Here is a 10,880-nt window from a genome sequence, read left to right as displayed (position 1 = left end):
CTTACGACCTAATGCTCAACACGCTTATCGAGGGAGAGTACAACATCGACGGGAAATGCGCGTATCAGCGCTCGGTGCGACGGAACCAGCTAGCAGTGACTCAATGGCTGGACCAACGTCATTGGCACCTCGAAGCCTTCCGACATCAACAGACCTTCCTCCACCTTCTCGGATCCTCCAGAGCGAAAGGGTAACTTCTGCATCGTTACCTTTCTTTTTGATATTATCACACATGCCACTCTTAGGTCAGCCCCCCTTGCCGTTCTAGTAACGCAAGTCATGATTAATCTGGGATTTCTGTCTGCCACCCCTTTACTCCCTATACCACAATATGAGAATATGTTGGTCTTTAAGAAATGCATACAAGACCCTTGGGAGCCCACAGCACCTAGGGCTGCCGAGCACGCTAGCGTAGGATCCTCTCACCCACCATACTTTGATGAGACTGCCATGAGTAAGATCACCCAACCCATAGAGGCCCTACGTGCAGTGAACAGTGGTCTGAGAGACATGTACACTCGCCAGGTATCGATGAGACGTACCTTGGGCGAGTTAAGGACAGATATGACCACTCGCCACGAGTCGATGACGACAAAGATGGGTGAATTCCAGCGAGAAAATGAGAGCCTCCATAACTGCATTTCAGACGGATATGCTTACTCGCCGGAACCGGTTTGAGGGAATGTTCATGGCGAGCGGCATCGATTCGAGCTCAGTGTGATGGATACCTTGGTGATATCCAGGGAGCAGTTAGCCTCCACGGAGCTCGTCTTGCGACGTCGCGGGGACTCCCGGTTCTTCTTCTGCGCAGCCCAGGATTCTCTTCTGACACCGAGGAGGATCATCAGTAGCTAGATTTATTTTTTCCGGTCTTGTATAATATTATATCATACATTTTATTTACGTGTTTTCACTTTCTAGCTTAATAGTAGATGGTTCCTAAATAGTTTTATATTAGCTATATCTAATATTATAGTATATAGGTAGGAACATATATTGCTAATAATAAATTATATACATATATATAAATATATTTCATATGTCATACTTAAACAACAAAATTTTAACGTAACTAACACGTTTAGAAACCGATAATGAAAACACATCAAAAAACGGTCAGAAAACGGTCATGAACCACATCTAAAAAGGGTCATGAACCACAACTAAAAAACGGTCAGAAAACGGTCATGACCACATCTAGAAAACGGTCAGAAAACGGCAATTTTCTTTCTATAAATAAGTTCAACTCTTCCTCCATATTCACTCATTTCTTATTCTTCCCTCTACACTTCTTATTCTAAAAAACGTTTTTAGATCACTCCAAGTTCAAGATTCATGGATGCACTAGAAAAGTTTGAGCAGCAGCAGCTTGAATATTCTACTCAAGTTTTCATGCTCGGTTGTTTTATTATAGTCATGTTGTTAATGTGGCATATAATTCTATCTAATATTTAGGTTTGTAGTTAAGTCATCGTATCATTATGTTGTGTTTCCATACCATTGTACGTTCTTACATCCTATTGTGATAGTATATCTACATTTTCCTTGTCCCTCTACTTACGTTTAAAAAAAAAAAAAAACAAACAAACAAACAAACAAAGGGGCACTCCTTGTCACATGCCCCATTCTTCTCATCCACACTTCATCCACTTTTGTGCATATCTTAGAAGATACACGTGGTCTAACTACCCTGTGACACCTCGAAACGTATCTTTTACATTTTCGGATGGGTGGCTATTTATACCAAGGATAGACACCTCAAAAAAATTTAACTTACATTTTTCCAAAATAATTTTTCACCACTCCATCTTTAATGGCCCTCACTCGAAGTTTCGTGCCTGAGCAAAATTTTATGGAAAATTTTCAAAATGGTCTTTTTCATCCTTTTTTTGACACTGAAATATTACGTCGAGGATGGTACCCTCTTTTACACCATAAGCAAACATTTTATTCCAGAGAATTGGTCTTGTTATTTTATAAAAGTGGTTATTTCCAAAACGGACAATTCTTGCTAACGGATGCGAGCATGAATTGACTATGGAAATCATCTCTGAGGTACTTCAAATTCCTATTACAAACCAAGGAGTACACCTTCAGGATTCACCTTTCGATAATATCCGACATCTGATGTTTGCAACTATCCTTCACGGCGAATACAACCAGAAAAACCGTATTGTTTATCAGCGATCTTTACAAAAGAACCAATTATCTGTGATCCAATGGGTAGCTCATAATGTCCTAGGCACATCTAAGACTTCCGAAATAACCAAACCACTCCTCCATTTACTCTGGGTGTTGCAGACTAACTGCAATGATTTTTGCATTATAAAATTTCTGCGAATGCGATCGCGTGCGGGGAAAAAGCAGCCCCTTTACCAACCATTGTGACACTTATCATGATACATTGGGGTTTTTCTAGTACTTCTCCTCATACACCTCTTCGAACAGCTAACATTCTTACCATTCACTCAGTATGTAGGAACGGATTCTGGAACCCCGACGTTGCAAAGAACCATGTCGGTGTAGGAACCAACGAAGATTGTTCCACCGACAACATCTTTACTGAAAATGCCTTATGCAACGTATTTAATCCCATGGAAGGGCTTCGCTTAATTCAACAAGGACTGATGACATTATTCAAACGTCAGAACATTATTATCACCAGCCTTCTTGAATTTTAGGACCTGCGGACAATAAACGAAAAGGAACAAGCACAATTCTTGCACAGCCACAACCAATTCTTGGCAAATCACACTCTCATAATGGAGAACCACGCCGAGATTTACCAGACAGAAAGCAAAATGTTGCAACAGGCTGTTGCACGGATTGACGGCATAGAGAATCTTATAAACGGATTCCTCCCACATAAGGATCCTCGCCGTTACTTGGGCCAATAAAACCATTTAAATTTTGCAATTTTATATTATCATTTTCTTTTTAGTTTTTAATTTTCGTATGGTAATTTGTTTTTACTTAATTATTCTCATCATGCTCTAATATTTGTTTATCCTTGTCTAAACAGGTCACATTTTTTTTCACAATGGAAGCTCCAAAGATGATTCCGAACAATATTTCCATTCCTTGCTAAATTCTCCCAAGATATGGACATCTTTTTCGGAGACTACATCACTCAAGTTGGATGGAACTCTCTTATTCTACACCCGAGCGGATATACCCCCAGGTTTGGCAACTTATTTTTATAATAACATGGAAGATCTACCACCGGCCCGGGGTTTCCCTTTGAATGGGTTTACACTCACGTATTGGTAACACCCGACACGCCTTTTATGAGCCAACAATGGCTATGGCTCTAGACCTTCCTCCTCTTCAGCCAGATCTCCCCATCCAATACATGATAGAGAATGACCTTAATGACTACTCTAGGGAAGATTTTGCTGCCGCTATGGCGATGGCCTTGCCCACGCCAAAGAAACGTGCGAAGGCGGGCCGATGGCCGAATTCACTATTCCACTAGCCGATGACCATGAATGTTGGAACCGCCATGTTATTTATTATTCTCAACATCATGGGAGATTGGCATTTTTCCACGGCATCAAAGGCAGCGTAAGACATTCCATGCATTGGCCCAAAGAACATACCACCTTCGACATTCTGAGAACTAGTAATTGAGAATCTTAAGAAGGCTCGGTCTTTTCGGCAACACTATATTACCCCGCCGATTCATAGATGCGGGATAGTGAGGACATACTTCCCTGAGTTTGCAGCCACCTTTCAGGACTGGGTAAAGGTCGACTCTATGTGTCCAACAAACAAGATAATTCGTTCCTTGCGATTTCGGACATGGACACGCCCTGCAAGGTATCTTAAGAAAGTTCGTTCTTTTCCTAATGATGAAAAAATGATAGCTCATCTAGACAATGCAAAGAAGAGGAAATGGAGTGAAGTCTGGAAAGCTATGATAGATTGGCGGGATGCGAAGGAATGGCATTTCTACAGGGACGAGGCAAGGAGGGACTATCCCCCAGTTCAAGGTTTGGGCAATGTGAGTTGATGCATGTACATATTTGTTTTATGTTTTGATGTGAAATAAATAAATGACCTAACAATGTGCTACTCTAACAAATAGTGCTTCTACTTTTATGATGTATAATATATAGTGTGTTACAATAAATTTCTGTGGAAGATGTCGACTTTTTTTTTTGCTCAAAGCCTCCCTCGTATACTCTTTCTTCCTCTTAACACTTTGAGGACACGATTAATCCATTTGTTTGGGGGTGGTGAGAACCTTTTGCAAAAATTAGGCATGCATAGTTGTATATAGTTTACTTAATGTCTACATAAAACGTATTTAGTGACAAATTCTCGTTTCCCTTTCTATGATGAAAAATATTTAGAAATCTCCCCTAGCATCGAGAATCGGGACTTGTCCATAGAAACTTAATTTAATACGTTATGCAATAGTTTTACATCTTTTCATGAGCATTCATGCACCGACTATCATTAAATGCACACAACAAGAAGTTTAAGGACCCACGGTTAGACAACTTAGTTTCCATATCCCCGTAAGAATCTAACCAAAAGCCTCAAATGTATGATATATGAGTAATGACACAAAAGGAGTAGTTCTTCCTAATAGAGAAGTTCACACGCCTACTTACTTGATCACTACCCAAATCCTAGGCGAGAATTTAGGCCTTCTTTGGATCGATATAGCCAAAAATTCGCACCTATAAAAAAATTTACGCTAGTTAAGCCCATCAACCTTTCATTAATCCTTTCTACTTCACCAAAAAATCATTACCCATCTAGTAACCACAAATAAATAAGCCTACCTAGATGATGAGTATGAGAAATAGGATGAAGTGCAGAAAAATGAAGAGAAAAACCTTGTCACAAATCAAAATCAGTTACCTATTTCAGAAGAAAAGAAAAAGAAAATAGAAATATGTTTCCAAAAATCAAAAGGCCAAAAATCAAATCAAAAGGGAATACAAAAGCTTGCAAAATCCAAGTATGGAAACCCATGTTAAAAGCAGGAAGGAAAATAAGGATTCTCTAGTATAAATATCTCGAAGACCTTATTCTCTCATACTTATCATTTTTTTTTAATTTTCCATTCCATTTTCTTCTACACTACCACTTAAGCCCCATAACACCTAATAAAGACCTCTAGCTCAATTAGGGATAGGATAGTGTGATAATAAGTAGTAGTTGTGACTTCTCCAACTCGGCTCCTCTGACTGTCATTGAGTATGTGAGGAAACGTGTGCCCACTGCATACTGGAGATAGCAAAGCTTGAGTGGAAAAATAAGAGAGAAATTGTGTTTCGACACATACCTGTGAGAACCTACTTAAGGACGCTATCCAAAGGATCCAGAAACGGCCCTTGCTCGTACATTTTATTATTAGATCACTGCATGCATGCTCATACGTAGATGTTTCGATTATTGTATGTATATTAACTTGAATTTCGAAAGAATAAAATCCTTGTTTCCCTTGCTAGTGAGATGTCTAGATACCTGAGATTAATTAAGGAAACAAGCCTTTGTTACTAAGTCGTTTGTAGTATAAATGAAGTTTGTGAGTATCTTCTCGGAAAACTCTCACGACGGTTATATAACTTCGTCCACTAGGGAATTCCTAGTGGTTCAAGGCCTTGTTGCATACGGTCAATGCAACCGCTCTCTATGAAAATGAGATTTAGCTTAGGACAACACATTTTTATCACTTATCATTTTAATGTCTCTTCTTTGCTTGAGGACAAGCAAAGTGCTTGTTTGGGGGTGGTGTGATAAGCACCCAAAACCGTAATATTAAACCCCGAGACATAGCATTTTTGGTCGATTATGTGTTTTTAATAATCATGTAATAATTATATTTTTCGTACTTTTGCGGGTTTCTCAATTAAAATGAATATAGTGATAAAACATGCATCGAAGTACAGGAATACGGGAATATTTGGAGTTTCCCACTCGACCCCGTGAAGCCGAAGTTTCCAAAAGAACAGAACCAGTGCGGAACGGGCCCACATATGAAGAAGCAACAAATTTCCGAAGCTCAAATCGGATAAATCTAGATGCCAACGTTGGCTAGTGAAGCTGCCAAGTACAGGAATACGGGAATATTTGGAATTCCCACTCAATCCCCGTGAAGCCCAACAAAGCCTGACTAGAGCCGAAGTTCCCAAAAGAACAGAACCAGTGCAGAACGGGCCCACATATAAAGAAGCAGGAAACTTCCGAAGCTCAAATCGGATAAATCTAGGTGCCGACGTTGGCTAGTGAAGCTGCCAAGTACAAGAATACGGGAATATTTGGAATTCCCACTCAATCCCCGTGAAGCCCAACAAAGCCTGACTAGAGCCGAAGTTTCCAAAAGAACAGAACCAGTGCAGGACGGGCCCATATATAAAGAAGCAGGAAACTTTCGAAGCTCAAATCGGATAAATCTAGGTGCCGACGTTGGCTAGTGAAGCTGCCATAGCGACCCGGGCGACGAACTCTGCGCAAGGACAAAAAGTCGTAAAAATGCCAAAATCGGCGCCGCCACTGGACACACTCTGCGGGCCCAGAAGGCATGATGAGTCAGCATAGGCAGGTGGCAGAGAATGGTTTCAAATTGATGCCACCTTGCAATGAGAGAAGACACGTACCTGTTCAAGATGGAAATGAAATTGAGCAAAGGGACAAATATAAGGCGCAAGCGGACGAAACATTAAATGAGTTTTGTTTCGTAAACAAAACTTGGTTTAAAAGAAGTCACGTGAAAACAAAACCTCGACATTCAAAGTTTTGAATGTCTCAAATGGAGAAACAGCCAAGACCGAATTAAATCATCCTCCAGACATCCGCCTATATATATGAGGGGTTCGCCTTCATTATAAGGTCTTCAGCATATTAATGTTTTAGCTACGCTTAGTTTTTCTTCTTCTTCAGTACTTACATTCCGCCATTTTTATTTCAGCAGCTTAATACAATAAGTTATTTTACCCTTAATAACAGTCATTTCTTTTCTAGTTTAATTTACGTCCGCATTTATTTACTTAATGTATCACAACAAGTTTTATTATTCCTTCTATGATGATGAGCTAATCCCCTCGGGGAGGGTTATCTTTGCTTTCGTGTAAAAATCCGGATTGACTCGTTAATATTCTAGAATCACTACTTAGGAATTAGGCATAGAATTAACATCCGGTCCCAAAATGACTGAGACTGTACAAAGTTGGACTGCTGATGCTCCAGGACAGTCTCGCGCGCGACTCTCTGGTGTCAGACAGCTCTCCAATTCGTCCAGCTGATGTGAAATCGAGCCAGGAGCGGAAATAATATACCAGAGATGCGGTATTATTAAAACTCCTTATGCTAGTGAAATGCGACCTAGAGATGTGGGCATGCACTAGGGATCAATACTCGACGTCGTCTCCGAAACGAGACGAATTAGAGATGTAGTGATTTGATAATAAAAACTGTTAAGAAATGATTCTTGCATGAGCATGATTAACGCTCTCCCTGTTTCTTTACATTTTGTTTACCTACATATAATCACCGTAGTAATTTATTTTATTTGCATTACCGTTATTTTAATTAAAAACCAACTAAAAAGAAACCTAAAAATCCTACTCACTTAAAGTTGTAACTCCAGTTGTGAACCTATCCGAGCCCTAAGGTTTGGACGATCCCTTACTCGACCTATCCTACCAAACCCACGTGAGTAAGGTAACTTGACTAAAACGTACGACTATACGGACGTTGGACTTTGGACTTTGGACTTGGACTATGGACCTCGGACTTTGGACTGTGGACCTCGGACTTAAGAAAATAAGTAACTGAAAGCCAATAAACGTGTGTAAAGAGCGTTCTATCAATAAGATCAAGTAAAATAACAAGTTTTGATTTAAAGGAAATAAAACAAACAATAAAAAAAAAAACTTGAATTGAAAAACTAGGCAAGAAATTTAACAAACCAAATGGTTTGGATCCTAAGAATTTGGATGGTTTCTCTCTCCCTTACTTTTGGGTTATATATCCCTACTTTTGCCTTTTATAGATTTGTCATTCTCAATTACAAATTAGACACCTCACACTTTACTTTTGCTTTTGCTTTTTGATTTTTTTCTTAACCAAGGTAGGTTTTGGGATAATGTCATATTTTGAGATAAGAGCCTCCATCTCTGGTCTTCTGAGTTGAGGGCTTTGACCTTTGACCTTAACCTTTGACTTTGACTTTTTTAACACTTTTCCATAACAGCTTCTGGTCTTCATAATAAGCGTGATTAAGGCTCCTTTTGGTGTTAAGACGCAGCTTTTATGATAAGTGGTATGAAATACTCCATAACCTGAAAAAGGCAATAAAAGTTATGAGTTGTCTTTTCGTTAAGCATAAGAAACGTTGTAATACAGTAATATACGGGTAATAAAACGTACATTTGGGAGTTGATCAGTTATATACCCCTAATTTTGCCTTTTACAGATTTGCCCTTCTCCATTACAAATTAGACTCCTCACACCTCACTTTTGATTTTGCTTTTTGATTTCTTCTTGACCAAGGTAGGTTTTGGGAGAATATCATATTTTGAGATAAAGGCCTCCATCTCTGGTCTTCTGAGCTGAAGGCTTTGACCTTTGACCTTGACCTTTGACTTTGACCGTTGACTTTGATCGTTGACTTTAACTTTTTCAGCATTTTTCCATAGCAACTTCTGGTCTTCATAATAAGCGTGATTAAGGCTCCTTTTGGTGTTAAGACGCAGCTTTTATGATAAGTGGTCTGAAATACTTCATAACCTGAAAAAGACAATAAAAGCTATGAGTTGTCTTTTCGTTAAGAATAAGAAGGGTTGTGATGCAGCAATATACGGGTAAGAAAATGCAAATTTGAGAGCTGATCAATAGTGCAACTTAACATTGCATTTGTAGATACGACCTACTAGAGTTGCACTTTCTTATTACTTTGATTTCGATTACCAACCTATCATTTTTTGCTCCATGTGCATTGCTTTTTTTTATTGGGCAAGAAAGAAAATTGTTTCATGTCTCTACTGAACCTTGCAAAAGTTTAAACTTAACTATCGTTAGAAGCATGACTCACATAGAAATTAATCATGTGTTAATAGTGTTAAGCATCATGCTTGGTCTTTGAATTGATGCTTTGCCACCATGTGAATAGAGTTTTACTGTCATTAAAATACAATGTGTAATAAGCAAGCAGCTCCGTCTGTTGTAGTTAGTATAAATATTTTTGTTGTCGTTTAGAGCTCGAAAAGATGACGACAGATACTCCAAATAAATTTTAATACTAGTTATTGTTGTTTACATGACAATTAACTACTGCACACTCAGCTATGTTTAAGTTATGATGAACTACTAATGTTTGTACCCAAGTCTGGCATTTTCGTAAGTGTTGGTATCTACATACAAAGGTGTATGTATTAGAAAGTTAAAGGAATATGCACGTACTAAAGACTAACCACTATTGTTAAATTGGTTTGGTTGTTAAGATTGAATGATTTATTTGATATTTCTAATGTATATATCAATATGTTCATATCGCATGTATAAGCAATCAAATGAATTTTATGTAAATTTTTAGTAGATTCAATCCATTAGTTACTTTCAACAGAATTTGACTTATGTTTTTATGCATGTTATTCAAAGCTTTTAGATACGGGGTTTTAAATCTTCAGAGAACTAAGTTCTAGACATTGTTTAATTTGTTCATTATATTTTTGAAAAAATGTATAGATGTTTAGCCATGAGGGGAGGTTTGTAGTTTGACCATTTTAATGCGGGTTTTCCAATTTTGAAGGAACTAAGTTATGAACTTCCTAGGTTTTGAAGGTTTGTTCTTTTATTTCTTCTCTACTTTTTATTCATTTTAACTTTTTCACATTTTTGTCATCTCTGCCACACTCTTTAGGGTGATTAGTATGTATGTATGCTCTTCACTTACTAATTCATACTTAAACATGTTTTTGCAGAAGTTTTGGCATATGTTACCTTAGGTGGTTCTAGCTTAAATCACATATTACCACAGCTTTTTGAATGACTTGAAGACAATGCATCAAGTTGCACTCACTATGATAGGATATAATGAGTTTTTCATCGACCATCTCTTCACTCTTAGTATGTAACATGATCTCTATCTATTATTATTTTTTCCCCTGTACAAAAGTACCTATTAATGACTGACTCTATATGAGACTGCGAGTACTTTATTCGAAAGCTATTAAGTTTTATAAGTTCATAGCTCACCAAATTTAGTTAAATGAAACATAACTAGGAAAATTACCAACAATCATATGAATTAGCTTTAATTATTATTATTGTTATGCAAGTTTTATTGTTAATTTGTTATACTATTATCTTGGCGTATTTATGAATTAATTACACTGCTCTTACTTTTTTCTCACGTAATAGTTTTTAGCACATAAGTTTTTTTTTTTTTTTTTTGCAATAGTTTTATGGATTGAATAGGTCTGTAGCATTGGGTTTAAGGCTAGAATAGGGATAAGGTATGAAGTTGTCTCGGCGGTAGCATTAGTGTCGAGCCACCATGTCTGAACTTTGCTAAGAAAACAATGAAATTGAAGCACACGAGACTGTGAAATGTGCCATTATGAAAAAACCGACTGCACAGGAGTGGTGTGGTGCGGTGCGACACAAGGATATGGTTCCTGAACACTCATTTGTAACCAGGATAGCTGCGGGCAAATTAGCTACACAAGATATTGAGATTTCTTACAATTGATATTTTTCATAAAAGAGTCAAATGCCATCAATAACATTGCATCCTCAAGGTTTGCTTATCTTATTGGTACTGATCAAGTTTATTATTCTCTTTGCTTGCGGTGAAGATGGCATACTATTTCTCGAGGTCAACATGATACTCAGGCCTATACACTCCCACGCCCATGAGACAT

This window comes from Coptis chinensis, chromosome 5, assembly GCF_015680905.1.
Source record: "Coptis chinensis isolate HL-2020 chromosome 5, ASM1568090v1, whole genome shotgun sequence".
Taxonomy (NCBI): Eukaryota; Viridiplantae; Streptophyta; class Magnoliopsida; order Ranunculales; family Ranunculaceae; genus Coptis; species Coptis chinensis.
Note: the sequence above shows the minus strand (reverse complement) of the source record.